This window comes from Mustela nigripes, chromosome 2 (assembly GCF_022355385.1).
Source record: "Mustela nigripes isolate SB6536 chromosome 2, MUSNIG.SB6536, whole genome shotgun sequence".
Classification (NCBI taxonomy): Eukaryota; Metazoa; Chordata; class Mammalia; order Carnivora; family Mustelidae; genus Mustela; species Mustela nigripes.
Genome location: NC_081558.1, coordinates 151,002,489 through 151,018,099, shown reverse-complemented (window position 1 = coordinate 151,018,099; position 15,611 = coordinate 151,002,489). Strand labels below are relative to the sequence as shown.

The 15,611-nt window shown below is 36.4% G+C and overlaps 1 protein-coding gene across 5 annotated transcripts in view; it reads right to left on the bottom strand.

Moving 5' to 3' along the window:
- Positions 1-15,611, bottom strand: part of TFDP2 (transcription factor Dp-2) — a 177,794-nt gene that overhangs the window by 94,617 nt on the left and 67,566 nt on the right. The gene's annotated exons all lie outside the window — the stretch shown is intronic.

Sequence of the window (15,611 nt, the reverse complement as noted above, 5' to 3'; positions counted from 1 at the left end):
CTCAGTAATAAAAAAGAACAACAACAACAACAAAGAATTACTAATACACACAACATGAATAAATCTCAAAAGCATTATCCTAAGTACAGGCATGCAGGTACAAAGGATATTAACGAAGTATCCCGATTATTTGATATAGCTAAAAATAATTCTGATTTTCAGTAGCTTTTTTGTGGTTATTTAATTAACTGACTTTTAACTACCTTTTGTTCTTTAGGTATCTCCTCTCATATCCCTAAAACAACTACAAACCCTTCTACCATAAGGGTTATTGTATATCTCTGCAGAGCAGTTCACAATACAACCACACCTTTGTAGATCAATGCACAGACTGTGTAATTCTCATTCAATAAAACAAATAGAATGCAGCATACATATCACAAGAGATTCAGGATACCTGGGTTCAAATCCCAGCTGACTCCCTGGGGTAACCTGTGTTAAGTCATTTAATCTACATGAAATCCCTTATTCTTATTCGTTAAACTGAAAAGCACTGGGGTAAAGTGCAGAAAGAGTGTTAGGGACAGTGGAGTGGTACAATCAGCAATCCCAGTGAATGTGAGGCTGTAGTAAGGTAAGAAATCTCCTGAAGAAACTAAAAGTGATAAAGCAAGTTTCTAAATCTTGGTATTCCTAGCCCTTTCACTGTATCAGCATTCCCTGATATTCATCTTGATAAAGATGATAATGAAGAGGAAGAAAAGATGAAGGAGAAAAGCGCATGCAATCGTAAGACCAGGTGTTTTCATTCTCTGAATAGCCCACACAAATTTATTGAGTACCTATAAAGGTCAAGCCAGTGCTTGGCACTGGGGATTCAACAGTGCATAAAATAAGTAAGACACAGTTCCTACCTGTTGGGAAGATTTACCCTAATGGGAAGACACTGACAACTAAATGGACAATTTCAATATAGCACAAGTAATGCAGAAACAGGATAGCACAGAGGGCCACAGGGGCAGACATATGACAACTAAACCCAGAGAAGATGAAGCAGGATGACAGGACATCCAGTTAAACTTGAATTTCAAATAAACAATGAATACTGTTGCCATGTAAGTATGTCCCAAATATTGTCCTATATTTTCATTTGCTACATCTGGAAGCCCTAGGTGGGGATGATAGTTGGAAAAGTGCCTCACAGGAGATATTTAAGACAAAAACTTATTACTTGTCCCAACAAATCTGGACCCAGAAAATGTTTATCCATTGTTGGCCTATAAAGACACTGCATGGCAAGGATCTGAAACCTCCTAACAGCAGCCAAGGAAGAACTGGAGGCTCTTACCAAGAGTCATGTAGTAAGACACCTTTTACAAGTATCTCTTACAGGGGCACCTGAATGACTCAGTGGATAAAGCCTCTGCCTTCAGCGTGAGTCATGATCTCAGGGTCCTGGGATCAAGCCCCACATTGGGCTGTCTGCTCGGCAGAGAGCCTGCTTCCTCCTTTCTCTCTCTGCTTGCCTCTCTGCCTACTTGTGATCTCTCTCTCTGTCAAATAAATAAATAAAATCTTAAAAAAAAAAAAAAAAAAAGAAGTACATCTTCCAGACATACACTGACTTTTAAAATGCCTCCAGGTGATTTTGCTTGACTGAGTACTGGAGGTGCTTGGGAGCCAGACTGTGAAATGTACTTATGTGGCAGTGTGTGTACACCAAGAAAGGAAATTTGCACAATGATCTGGAAATGAGGTTTAAGATAAGTGGAGATTTTCAGGATGTTTATGTGAAAAACTTTTCACACTCAATACCCTTCTCCGCTCCATAGTCCAGCCCTCAGAAGACTACAGCCCCGCTCAACAGCTTGGATACAATACATGAGAGACCCTGAGGCAGAATCACCTAGGTAAGCCACTTCTGACCCTCAGAAACTGTGTGAGATGCAAAATGTTTGTTGTTTTTAACTGTCAGGTTTTAGGATAACTTGTTATGTGGTGATAGGTAAGTAATGTTGTGCCCAGCAGAGGAGTTCTGCACCCCGAAATAATGGGCCTGCACTGGTACAGCATCATGCCCACCCACTGCTGAGAACAGCCACAGTTAGGATGGGTAGCTTCAGCAAGGATGAGGTGGTGGACCAGAGGCACCACAGCTGTGGCTGTCACTCACTCACACCTCCCACCAGCAGGAAAATACACCATTTGGTGTATTTCCATGGCCACCCCAGCATAACAAAAGTTCATTAAGGACAGCATAGCCTTTCTGGAACAAAATAAGATCTTTCTAAAAGAACAAAACAAAACAAGAATATTTCTCTGAGTTCAGCTCAGTCACTTGAGAAAATTGCATAAAAACAGAAAGGTAAGTAAAATAATACAGTAAATTAACAAAGCTAAGAAATACTCCAAGTCTCGGATTAGCTGTGGTTCTCAGCTTGATTTCGTGTGTGTTAAGAATTAATACTGCTCTCCCAATCAGGAAAATAATCTGTTCCTGGGTGGTTGCTTTGACTCTCCCATCCAGAAGGGAATTTCTGAAACTTAAGGATAGTGTACAAGTGAAGAGCTGTGAACTGTGGTTAAACAAATAATCCAGAATTTGTAAGAGTACTTTGATGAAACAATTTTAGTGTCATAAATTCCATAAATTATTTTATTTCAATAGATTAAGCTTAAGTGATTTCATTCCAACCATCTAAAGTGAACAGAAATATGTCAGAGAAAAACATTTCTTTTTTTTCTCCAAAATACAGGATGGATTAAAAGGGAGTGGGTAATAGTATAGAACTAAATAAGACTGCAGGGAGATAGATGCTGGAAGTTTTCTTTGATCACAGCCCCTAGACTCAGCCCTTGGCTTTATAATTAGGGTTTCCTATCCAAATCATCTCAGAGTTCATGCTAGTATGATATATTTTCCCCCAGGCCACTTCAATACCAACAAGCTTAGTATGAGCTTATGTTAGAATCCTTTAAGGTTTGTGTTCCAGATATATCAGATATCACTCTTCTCTCCTCATGGCCTACAAAACATTCACAATCATTTTAAAAGATCCCCAATTCAATTTTCATAGAAACTGAAATAAGGATATTGCCTTAAAGGACTTACATCTTCAGGATAGTTAATTCACTGATTTAAGTAAAGCCTGATCTAACCTGTGTTTTCTAGGAATTTCTGTGTCAGTTAACATTTTTAAGTATTCTATTTTTTAAATATCCAATTCATTTAAAATTTGCCTTGGTATACAATCTAGATATTAAAAGAGAACACAGTAATGAAAGAAAATAAAATCTAGACTATCTCTGAATTCAAGTATCTGGTATTATAGAATAAAACAATGGTTATTCAGCTATTTTTCTCCAAATTCAGTAGCAATTTTCTATATTTGCTTTGATTATATAAAATTGATACACATATTAAACAAAACCCTGAAGTATCAGGCCTAAGTCCCATGCATTTTCTCTATAGCCATGCTAACACATCCGGTTAAGATTTGCCAATGACTGTATCCATGATTCCTAAGACTTGTTGTTGGTTCATAGTGAGGTCTAAAGATCTGGAACCAAAAATCAAGGAAAGCTTTAAAAACTGGCCAGCAAAACAATCAACAATTTCTAGAGGATTAGCTGCCTTTTTAACTCAACAGTACGCTATAAAATTTTGTGACCCAGAAAAGGAAAAGGCTGAGAAAAAAACATCCAACATATAATTCATTAATATCATCCAGGATAACAGATGCAACCCAGACACAGTTTCATTGTTTCTAAGCTCCCTGCTTACAGTTCTCTTTCCTCATATTTGGAGATTCTTTTATTTTCTTCCTCATAAAACACCATTTTTTTTCTAGTTCTCTTTGTTTGTAAATAATCAATATATATTGTAGAATTTCTTATTTCACTGATTATCTTAAGAGAAAGTTCCACTTTGAAAAATTTCACAACTTTGTGAGAGAACAACTTTCTCTTATTCCCCTTTAAATGCTCCTTTACAAACTAGGGAGGCAAAATTGGAGGGGAGGAGACAAGTGGAAACCCCCAGAAAACCTGAAAAAAGAAAAGTTTGACAGTAGAATTTTGTCGTTGTTTCATCCATTCAACAAACAAATATTAAGCCCCTATACGTCAGGTACTATGCTAGGGCCAAGTCCTACTTTGTTCTCAAGAGCCTGCCATTACAATATAATCTTAAAATACCAATGAGGTTAATAAAATTATATTTATATCAAGTTACATTAATTACAGTATACCTTAAAAATAAATTAGATAAAGATGTAAATAAAATTATATACACACACACATAACTGTTTTGGTGGAGAGGTTCTGAATTGTTTTGTGCTTTCCACCTTTTGCTAAGGATTCTGACAACAGGAAGAAGGAAATCACTTCCAAGAATTACACACATAGAGTTACGAAGAGGGTATTTGTAGATAAAATGGAAAGAAAATAAAAATGTTAAGATTTAAAGAAAAAAAAAAAAAACATTTCAGGCTCCCAGGTGGCTTAGACGATTAAGCATCTGCCTTCAGCTCGGATCATGAGCCCAGAGTCCAGGGATCAAGTCCTGCATCAGGATCCTGGCTCCACAAGGAGTCTGCTTCTCCCTCTCCCTCTCCCTCTGCCCTCTAACCTGCTCATACTCTCTCTCTCATGTCCTCGCAAATAAATAAACAAATAATCTTTTTAAAAAAACAACACACAGAATATTTCAAAGTTATCAAAGCTCTAAAGTAATATAAAAATCTGTGTAGTACTTTATATTTTATTTGAATCTAGTGATGTTTCTTATTACAACAGCCAACAAAGTCTATCAACCTACTTATTTCTTTTTGCCAAAAAACATTATCTTCAATTTTATAACTGAAGTCATACAGAAATAAAATTCAATTATAAAAATATACTTGACAAATTCAAACCAAATTTCATTAGATGTTATGTTACAGGATATTATATTAGTATTTCAGTCTTACTTTAAGTATTAAATGTATGCTATTTTAAAATCCACATCCATGGACTTGACTTGTTATAATATCCTTTAAATGCATGCAATGCTTGTAAAGTACTCAGCTTCCTGGAATGAAACAAAATGTATCTGATACAGAACTGTATACTACAACAATGTTTTATTATAACTCATAACCAAACTATGGAAAAGATTCTTTACCGCATTAATCATCAGGGAAATGTAAATTAAAACTACATTACCACTACATACCCACCAGAATGAGTATAAGGAAAAAGATTAAGAAATACCAAGTATTAGCAAGAATATGAGCAATAGGGAATCCTTATATACTGCTAGTAGCAGTGTAAATTGGTATTATCACTTTGGAAAAAGTAGACTGGAAGTATCTACTAAAGTTGAGCAAATGTATAGTCTAACCAAACAATTCCAATCCTAGGTATATCCCCTAGAGAAATGTGTGTATATGTTCACCAAAGGACATGGACTAGAATGTTCATAAGATCATTAACTGTAATATCCCCAAACAGAAAACTATCCAAATACCCAATAACATTAGAATGAATAAATTATGATTTATTCACACAGTGTAATATTATAAAATAATGAGAAAATTATCAACTACAACTACATACAATATGGATGAATCTCACAAACATAACGTTCAGCAGGAAAGGTAGTCACAAAAGAAAAAATACCATAGGATTCTATATATAAAGCATAAAAATAGACAAGAATAAATCTATGCTATTAAAAGCCAAGACAGATACAACTTAAAAAAAAATATTTCAGCAACCATTTTTATTCACTATGTAATTTATAAAAAAGAAGAGAGGGAGGGAGTGGGTAAAAAAAAAATAAGAGGAGGAGAAACCAGGTTAAATATCAGAATAAGGTAATTTAATATTTTCCTGAACAATAAACATTTGATCTTTAAATTTTTAAAAATAGATTTTACTTATTTTTTGACAGAGAACAAGAGAGGGAACATAAGCATAACAAGGTAGTGGGAGAAGGAGAAGCAAGTTTCCTGCGGAGCAGGGAGCCTAATGCAGGGCTTGATCCCAGGACCCTGAGATCATGCCCTGAGCCAAAAGTAGATTCTTAACCAACAGAGCCACCCAGGTGCCCCTACATGTGGTATTTAAATTGCTAGATTTAATTTAAAAACACTATGTTGGGGGGCACCTGGGTGGCTCAGTTGGTTAAGCATCTGCTTTCGGCTTGGATCATGATCCCAGGGTCGTAGATTGAGTCCTGCCAGTTTAGTTGTTACTAAAAGTAAGCAAGATGGTTAGCTGAAGTTAAATATGTGGAAAGGTTTTCTTCTGTGAAAATAACAATGGACCACATGGGAAAAGGAAACAAAACAATCAGATCAACTCCATTTTTCAAAACACTAATTAAATAAGAAATCACATAAAGATCTTTTAATTTCAACAGTACTCTGCCAATTGAGTTATAAGGCGATTCACTGAAAAGTGAGTATTAAAATAAAGAAACAAGTAAAGAAACAAGTTTGCAGACATCCTTTCCTCCAAAAAGAAGAATTTAAGTTTATCATCCTTTCAATAAAAAACAATTATTTCAAGAACTATAAAATCAGGTATCACCATCATACTTTTCAAATAAAGCAATTTAGTGGGCCCTGGGTGGTTTAGTCAGTTAAGTGTCTGTCTGCCTTTGGCTCAGGTCATGATCTTAGTGTCCTGGGATCAAGCCTCTCATCAGGCTCCCTGCTCAGAGGGGATGCCTGCTTCTCCCTCTCCCTCTGCTCACCTCTCTTTCTCCCTCAAGTAAATAAATAAAATCTTAAAAAAATATATAATAAAGTAATTTATATGAACTATCAGAATAGAGATTAAAAAATAAAAATTTATATTAAAAATGAAAAAAGTCACTTTATTGTGACTCAGGAATAACATATTGCATTATTAAAGCTATTTATAAATCTACAACATGCAATAAAAAAACAGAGCAAAGTGATGTAATTCTACCTAACCACAATATACATTGTGAAAGCAGTTAACAGGAAGATAAAAGATGTGGTAACCACAGCCTATTTAAAAGTACTTTAATTTTTTCTTTTTTTGTTGTTTTAAATCAGGAACTCTTTATATTTTTTTCTAAAAGATAATTCTTATTATTTCTAGCATTTAGTTATTTATTATGGTAACCTAACACTACTATTTAGTTTTATTTACTAAAACATATCTTGTAGACAAACACAGGAAAAAAATACGAGAGAGAAACGGCACAGGTCCTTCCAGAAAAGCAAGCTACTAGAATGAGCAGGTCAATAAAACTATTTGTAGAATGGAATAGCTTCTATTTTTCAGATCATTAAGATATTTTTAAATATCCTGAAACCAAACCCAGATTCTAAAGGCAAAGCCAGAACCATTCACTGTGTTTATTAAAATACAATCTCTTATTAAGTCTTGCACAGTAAGAGAGGCCAAACTCACCCTAACATGACCTTAGATTCAGAAGCCTGCCAAAGAATCTGTATAGAAATAGCAACTAAATGTTGCTTATACCTACTGTTTCAAGTAATATAAAATAAAACAAAAGCTTACTAGTTATTTTAGGACTTAAATAGTGAAGTAAAATCTGACAAAGAGAATATGGGAAAACACTAGCAGCCTTTTAAATTAAACATACAAGTTTAAATTATATGAGCTAATTTATTTTTAAGATTTTGAACACTGAATCTTTAACACTAATTCCCTACCTTTTTCACCTTTCCAACTCCTTTTAAATATTTTCTCATTGAGAAAGTAACAGTTCAACTCTATATCTGAAATTAATAATATACTCTATGTTGGCTAATTGAATTAAAATTAAAAAAAAAAAAAAAAGAAAGTTAAGGTTCTCTTCTTGACAGAAATGCTCTATTATGGTCCCTCCAGGGAGCCATTCCAGCAGCACTCTTGATAGAACTGTGAATTCCTTCTGTTCCTACTGCTTAGCCCACAAATGCCTTTATTGCTGTTTCCAGGTTGTAAAGATCTGTTCAAAAATGTTACAAAGCCGGGGCACCTGGGTGGCTCAGGGGGTTAAGCTGCTGCCTTCCACTCAGGTCATGATCTCAGGGTCCTGGGATCGAGTCCCGCATCGGGCTCTCCGCTTGGCAGGGAGTCTGCTTCCCTCTCTCTCTCTCTGCCTGCCTCTCTGCCTACTTCTGATCTTTCTCTGTCAAATAAATAAATAAAAGTCTTAAAAAAAAATGTTACAAAGCCTAAAACAATTAGTTTCACTATAAATATATATACTCTAACCTTAGCTGGTTCCCTGCTGCTACTCAGGGATCCCAGAATCATCTCTAGCTTAGAAAGGATTAAAAATAGTATAGTACAGGTTCTAAGCAACAATACTCTCCAAATGGAGAATTTATAAGTTTCTCTCATAATTAAGTGGTATTCATCCAGGAAATTCCAAGTTTTTGTGAAATGTAAACATCAATCAATATAATTCACCATACTCATAGGCTAAAAATACTCCACCATTTAATCATTGTGCTGGTACAGAAAAAAAACAATTAACAAGCTTCAACAACTGTTCATGATCAGAACACTCAGAAAACTAAGATTAGAAGGGAAACTTACTCAACCAGATAGAAAGCAGCTATGAAAATTCTATAGCTAACATCATAGCTATTAACACAGACTTGATGCTTTCTTTCCTCCTAAGATCAGAAACAAGGCAAGGATTTCTGCTCTCACCATTTCTATTCAACTTTGAACTGGAAGCCCTAATCAGTGGTATCAGGAAAGAAAAAGAAATTCAAACTGGAAAGGAAAAATAAAACTGTCTTTAATCGCAGATGACATGACAGTATATGCAGAAAATTCTAAGGAATTTATCCAGACTTCAAGTTAGATTATGGAGTTGTAGTAATCAAAACAGAATGGTACTGGCACAAAAAGAGACACATCGACAAAGCGAGAATATACAATGGGAAAAAGAATGTCTCCAAATGTGTTGGGAAAACTGGACAGCAACATGCAAAAGAATGAAACTGGACCACTTTCTTACACCATACACAAAAATAAACTCAAAATTTACACTGACCTCTACCTCTGAAACCAGTAACACGTTAACTACTTGAATTTAAATTAAAAAAAAAAAAATTTTTTTTAACTCTCAAAATTTAGATTAAAAATCTAAAATGGGAGACCTGAAACCATAAAAATCCCAGAAGACAGCACAGGCAGTAACTTCTTTGACACTGTCCAAAGTAACTTCTTTGTAGATGTCTCCTGAGCAAGGGAAGCAAAAGCAAAAATAAACTACTGGGACTACATCAAAATAAAAAGGTTCTGCACAATAAAGTAAACAACAAAACTAAAAGGCAACCTACAGAATGGGAGAAGATATTTGCAAATGATATATTCGATAAAAGGTTAGTATCCAAAATATATAAAGAACCTATAAAATTCAACACCCCCCAAATGAATAACCCAATTAAAAAACAGGCAGAACACATGAACAGACATTTCTCCTAAGAAGACATAACAGATGACCAACAGATACATGAAAAGATGCTCATTATCACTTATCATCAGGGAAATGCAAATCAAAACCACAAGATATCACTTCACACGTTTCAGAAGGGCCCAAATCCACAACACAAGAAACAAGGTGTTGGTGAAGATACGGGGAAATCTTCCTGCACTGTTGGTGAGACTGCAAACTAGAGCAGCCACTGTGGAAAACAGTATGGAGGGTCCTCAAAAAGGTTAAAAACAGAACTATTCTACAGTCCACCAATAGCACTACTAGGTATTTGCCCAAAGAAACAAAAAATACTAAATCAAGGGGATACAGGCTGATGTTTATAGCAGCATTATCTACAATAGCCAAATTATGAAAACAGCCCAAGTGTCCATCAACTGATGAATGGATAAGAAGATGTAATACACATATATACAATGGAATATTAGTCATAAAAAGAATGAAATCTTGCCATTTACAATGACATGGAGGGAGCTAGAAAGTATTATGCTAAATGAAATAAATCAGTCAGAGAAAGACCAATACCATATGATTTCACTCATGTGTGGAATTTAAAATACAAAACAAATGAGCAAAGGGAAAAAAGAAGAGAGAAGCAAACCACAAAATGAACTACAGAGAACAAACCGCTGGTTACCAGAGGGAAAGGAGGGGGGCGTTAAACAGTGGATGGGGATTGAGGAGGGCACTTGTGATGAGCACTGGTGTTGCCTAGAAGTGCTGAGTCACAATACTATACACCTTGACACTAATATTACACTGTATGTTAACTAATTGGAATTGCAATAAAAACTTACCAAAAAAGAAAAAATCCTAAGGAATTTAAAAAAGACTTACTAGAATTGAGTCACACAAGGAAGTAGGCTGTAAGATCAAAATACAAAAACCAACTGTATGTCTACATACTAGCAGGGAACTGGAAATTGAAATTAAAAATACCATTTGCAATTTAAAAAAAACCCTCAAACTAGTAAGTGATTATGGCAAAGTTGTAGGATACAAGGTTAATATATAAAATTCAACTGCTTTCTTATATACCAGCAATGAATCATTGGAATTTGAAAGTAAAAACACAAGGCCATTTATATTAGCACCAAAAAATGAAATACTTAAGTATATAGCCAATAAATATGTGTAAGAGCTGTAAGTGGAAACCACACAACTCTGATGAAAGAAATTAAAGATCTAATTAATGGAGAGATAGTACATTTTCAGGGATAGGAAAAATCAATACTGTTAAGATGTCAGTTATTCTATGTACAGATTCAGTACATACTCAGTCAAAATCCCAATAAGTTATTTTGTGGATTATCAACAAACTAATTTTAAAATTCACAATGGGGGAAAAAATTTAAAAAATAATAAAATTGACATGGGGTGGTGTACCTGGGTAGCTCAATGTGTTAAGCCTCTGCCTTTGGCTCAGGTCATGAGCTCAGCATCCTGGGATCAAGCCCCACTTCAGGCTCTCTACTCTGCAGGGAGCCTGCTTCCTGTGCTTTCTCTCTCTGTCTGCCTCTCTGCCTACTTGTGATCTTTTTCTCTGTCAGATAAATAAAATCTTAAAAAAAAAAAAATTACATGTGGGTGTCTGGGTGGCTCAGTCAATTAAGTGCCTGCCTTCAGCTCAGGCAGGTAATGATCTTGGGGTCCTGGGATCGAGCCCTGTGTCATATGCTCCCTGAGCAGCCTCTCTCTCTTCTGCTGCCCCTCTCCCCTGCTCCTACATGCTCTTTCTAATAAATAAATAAAATCTTAAAAATTAAAAAATAAAATAAAACTTACATGAAAAGGCAAAAGACTCAGAACAGCCAATACAATAGCAAAGAGGAGAAGATGGAGGGGCACCTTGGTGGCTCAGTAGTTAAGTGTCTGCCTTTGGCTCAGGTCATGGTCCCAGAGTCCTGGGATGGAGCCCCGAATCAGGGTTCCCTGCTTGGCAGGGAGCCTGCTTCTCCCTCTCCCACTCCTCCTGCTTGTGTTCCCTCTCTGGCTGTCTCTCTCTCTCTGTCAAATAAATAAAATCATTAAAAAAAAAAAATGGAGAACCAACCCTACCCAATTTTAAGACCACTATAAATCCACAGTAATGAAGACAATGTGGTATCAGCAAAAGAAGAGGAAAATAGATCAATACAACAGAACGAAGAGCACAGAAACAGACCTACACAAAAATATTCAGCTCATGTACAAAGGCAATTCAGTGAGAAAGGACAGGCTTTTCAACAAATGAGACTAGAACAACTAGAGATCTACATGCAAAAACAAAAACAAAAACTAGACATAAATCTTATACCTGTATCAAAAACAACTCAAAATGGATCACTGACCCAAATGTAAACAGCAAAACCCCTAGAAGAAAAATAGGAGAGGGGCACCTGGGTGGCTCAGATGGTTAGGAGTCTGCCTTCAGCTCAGGTCGCAATCCCTGGGTGCTGAGACTGAGTCCCACATCAGGATCTCTGCTCGGCAGGAAGCCTGCTTCTCCCTCTTCCACACCCCCTGCTTGTGTTCCCTCTCTCACTATCGCTCTCCTTGTCAAATAAATTAATAAATAAAAAATCTTTTAAAAAAATAGGAGAAAGTCTAAGTGCCTTGGATTTGGTGATGACTTTTTTTTTTTTTTAAAGATTTTATTTATTTATTTGACAGAGAGAGATTACAAGTAGGCAGAGAGGCAGGCAGAGAGAGAGAGAGAGGAGGAAGCAGGCTCCCTGCTGAGCAGAGAGCCCGATGTGGGACTCGATCCCAGTACCCTGAGATCATGACCTGAGCCGAAAGCAGCGGCTTAACCCACTGAGCCACCCAGGCGTCCCTGGTGATGACTTTTTTTAAAGTAATCTCTACACCCAATGAGGGGCTTGAACTCACTACTCTGAGATCAAGAGTCACATGCTCTACCAACTGAGCCAGCCAGCCACCTCTGGTAATGACTTCTTAGACACACACCAAAAAGTATGAACCCTGAAAGAAAAAACTGGTAAGCCGGACTTCATTAAAATTAAAAACTTCTTTGTGACAGTTATGGTTTCTCTACCACCAGATAAGGAACATCAAGTCTTTGTGTATCCCTACAAGAAACATTATGTGTTTGTAGGTTGCATCTTTTTTTTTTTTTTTTAAGATTTCATTTATTTATTTGACCAAGAGAGAGATCACAAGCAGGCAGAGAGAGGGGGAAGAAGGCTCCCCGCTGAGCAGAGAGCCGATGCGGGGAGATCACAAGCAGGCAGAGAGAGAGGGGGAAGAAGGCTCCCTGCTGAGCAGAGAGCCGATGCGGGGCTCGATCCTAGGACCCCGAGATCATGACCTGAGCCAAAGGCAGAGGCTTAACCTATTGAGCCATTCAGGTGCCCCTGTACGTGGCATCTTTTTAAACAAATGATTATATACATAGGAAGTTCATCTGCACTTTTGTAACCTTAATGTGGCTTTTAGATCTATAATACTTGTATATAGCATTCTTATTTGCAATTTTATATCTACATGCTATTCCATTGTATGTATCGAACACTAATCAAATCTTACTGATGAACTGTTTCAAGTATTTTGCTATTACATATAATACTGCAAAGATTAAGCTTCACTTTCCAAATCTGACAGCACATCAGTACAACCAGTTCCTAAAATTAGGACTGCTGGGTTATAAGAAATGTAAATGATTATTGTAAAATTGCTTCCCATAATGGCTGCACTAATTTAAGCTCCTACCAGCAGTATAAGAGCGCATATATTACCCTACACCCTTGACACAGTGTTTTATCAAATGTCTTAATACTTGCCAATCTTATGGAATGGAAAGTGGTACTCAGTGTACTTTTAAATTATAAGTTTTATGAATGAGGTGGAGTACCTTTTCATTTGTATAATTTCCATTAGTGTTTCTTTTTCTGGGACTGTTTATTCCTAAGTTTTACCTATTCTCTAAAAATTGGAGTGTTGGTTTGATTGTTCCCTTATATCACTACACAGTAGTCCTCTTTGTCCCTTTAAAGCCTTGAGGCTCTCAGTATATTTTATTTGATATCAATACTGTTCTGCTCATTGTACATCTTTGGTCATTTCTTATTTTTAATCTCTCTTAGATTTAAGAATTCTGAATATGTTTTTAGTTCCAAAGCAACTTTTTCTATGTTGCAACTGCATTCTCTTGAGAGTTTTCATTCCCTTTTCTATCACAGCTTTCTCTAATCTTTTCCATTACGTCTGCTTCCACAGGAGGAATCTTTTTGGTTATTCAGTGTTTCCCTCTTTGGAGTTGCTGAATTGATTTTAATAGGTTATAATATTAATAGCCACGGATTACTGCAATCTCTTGGATGGTGCAGAACTGACAGTCATATATAAGATACCCATCTTTTAAATTTGATGTGCAAGCAAATGAAGGAGCTGGCAAAGTGGAACTGCTCTGCTGAGATTACAAAGGAACAAGTGGAGGATATATGGCAGACCTCACTCACCTGCACAGACGTGAGCAATTCATCCCACAAGCACAACCCCCCTGACAGCTGCTCATCAGGCAGCTTCCCAGAGGACTCTATATAGCTTGTAGGCAAGTATGGCCTCTTTCCACATGCCAGAAATATTCAAACGTACAGACCACCCACTAGCATGTGCATCTCAGATAACAGAGAGATCCTTGATCTTCACCAAAGATAATGACGACTTTCAACACCAGACATTATGAAGCTCTATGTTATAGTATTTTACCTTCCATTTTTCTAAGTAATGCACAATTACATGATTTATAACAAGGACATACAAATACTCAACTACTATTGATTCCTCTACTACTCCCCTGGTTATAACTGAATATAATTATCTTCAGGTCTGTTCTTATTTTAATTATGTAACTTTTAAACCTCCAACTCTTAAACATGTGTCCAAAGAAAAAAAGCTCAGAAACCTTATTCACTAAAGTCCTTAACATTTTTTTCAAAAAGTTTTAAGTTCCTTCTTTATACATTTTTCAAAGATTAGATAAATAGTTATATTAAAAGTCTGGAAACATATGGCAAAACAAACTCCTGTACTTCAATATCTACTGAATATAACTGTGCTACACACCAAGCTAGACTATGAAGACAAAAACAGGAAAAAGCACCCTATCCTCAAGAATCTCAGAGTTTAGCAAAAGAAAAGGGCAAGCTATAAAGAAATAAAATATAATGTGATAAGGACAATAATAAAGTATGTACAGGCTCCAAAGGTTAACGCAAAGGAGGCACAGTAACAAAGAACTACAGAGGAATTTGTGGTCAGCTAGATTTTTAAAGAGCAAAAAGGAATTTGCCCAGTGGCTAAAGGAATTACAGACAGTAAGGACATACATTCCTTCAATAACGCTCCTAGTTTGGGACAGATACTTTGAAATACCTGTCCCAGAGACACAATGATTTTAGTATATGTGCTGCCGAAGCGAGCACCCAGAGACACAATGATTAATTAAGATGAAGTCTTTGGCCTTACAGAGTCAGGGGAGAGTAAACCAGTTAAAGTACAGTGTGATAAATGCTACAGTAGGGATAAGGAAAGAGTATTAAAGGCTTACGGGCCTAAACTTCAAGGTGAGTAATAAACAGAAATTAGCCCAGTGAAATATGTATCAGGAGTGGAATGGAGGACCATGTCAGGAATCACGGCATTCCAGGCATAGAGAAGGGTCTAAAGAAGAGCAAGGACAGAGACAGAAAGTGAAGACAGAGAATGTAGTTCAATATGGCAGAAGAAGAGGCATCTAAGATAAGGCTAAAGTTGAAACCAACAACCATATCATGAAGGGTTTTTAATTTTTTTTTTAATTTTATTTTTAACCAATCTATACACCCAATGTGGGACTCAAACTTACAACCCTGAGATCAAGAGTCATGTGCTCTACTGATGGAGCCAGCTAGGCGCCCCAAGGCTCTTTCAAATCATCACTTGGACTTTATCTTGAGGGCAATAAGGAACTACTAACCTAGGTTTTTTATCATGGAAAGACTGTTCAGATTTGTGTTTGTGAGAGCTATACTACAGTAAATGAAACAAAGAAATCTGGAAGTAATACAGCAGTTACAGTAATCCAGGAAAGAGTTTCTAGTAGTCTGAACTAAGATAGTAGCAACAGAGATGGAGAAAATGCATGGGGAGGGCTGAGAGATTGAGGATGCAGAACGAACAAGCCTTATAAATGATCTGACTGGAAGCA